General features: G+C 38.5%; 1 pseudogene; it reads right to left on the reverse strand.

Annotated features, from left to right (window-relative positions):
- Window positions 1-580: 580 nt before the first annotated feature.
- Window positions 581-699, reverse strand: LOC134964734 (5S ribosomal RNA; annotated as a pseudogene).
- Window positions 700-1,401: the final 702 nt, after the last annotated feature.

A 1,401-nucleotide genomic window follows, 5' to 3' on the forward strand; every position in this document is an offset into this window, starting at 1 on the left:
ATCTCACCGTGTGTACACACCCTAAGAAATATGACAAAATTTGTTAAGGCTTAAAACGTAGTCTTTATTAGGTATTCATTAAGATATAAGTATCCAAAAGGACAACACACAACACAGTAATTAAAAACCTATAGTCTGAGGTCCATTGGTCATCTGTTACAGAAATATATTCTTATATTTGATTATACTGACCAAGGCCGCTTGGACCTACAGGCGGGTAAGTAAAGTAAAGACCAATATTGGTCAATTGGGGTGAACTCATGGGAGTACCAGGTATACTGACTCACAAAAGAAATTTAATATGACTAGATAAACTTGGTATAAGCAAGGTTACTTAGATACCTTAAAACTATTGTGCAAATTGTGTGGTTGGTTAAGATTTGAACAAAATTAATAGTGATTCTGCTGTCAATATCACAGAGATATTGAGTGCTTATTATGACTATATAGACTTGGCATAAGCAGGATTTAATGTATGCTGTAAATCTATTGTGCAGAATATATGGTGGGTTAAGATTGAAGTAGAATAAATGGTGATTCTGCTGTCAGTGTTAGGCACAGAGTATAAGGTCCAGATATTTTGCTACTAAACTCGGTATTCCCAGATGGTCTCCCATCCAAGTATTGACTAAGCCCAACACTGCTTAGCTTCCGAGATCGGACAGTATCGAGCGTCTACAATGTGGTATGATAGTAGATAATTGTTGTAGCCACCAATCCTGGATCACTGATGAGAGCTCACCTAGTAAGAGGTAATATAGGCTAGCATGAAAAAAAAAAAAAAAGGTGGATCTGCTTTCAACGTTAGGCCGAGGTAATTCTCGCGTAATATTGTGTCCAAGGACTGGCATATCTATAAAGGGTAATAGAGAGAAAGAACACCAAAGAACAATTGCGCAAACACCTTCAAATGCAGCCCAGGTCAACTCAATGGATCACCACACCATAAATAGTACAATAGTAGCATAGAAAAGAGAGAGACCTATTGACGCAGATGAAAGTAAATAAATTAAATAATAAAGTCCTTCCTCTTAATAGAGATTCCACAGCTGTAATGTTCTTTCAGAGCTTTTTCCTCCAGAAGAGATACCTCAAACAGGAGAGAAGGATAACCTTAGTGCAACACTGTATGGCAACTTAATGTATCACACACTGGTGTATTGATAACACACTCATATTTGGTAAAAATTACCAAATGTGAGTGTGTTATTAATTTATTTACTTTCATCTGCGCAAATAGGTCTCTCTCTTTTCTATGCTACTATTATATCTATAATGGGTGCAGTGTGTGCGGTGCACATGGGCCCCTGAGTCATGAGGGGGCCCACACTGCACCCATTTTGTCTATACTTACCTTTCTGGCGTCCATCGGTGACCATGTGGGCCTCCTCCCAGAGCCGG

This window comes from Pseudophryne corroboree, chromosome 9, assembly GCF_028390025.1.
Source record: "Pseudophryne corroboree isolate aPseCor3 chromosome 9, aPseCor3.hap2, whole genome shotgun sequence".
Taxonomy (NCBI): Eukaryota; Metazoa; Chordata; class Amphibia; order Anura; family Myobatrachidae; genus Pseudophryne; species Pseudophryne corroboree.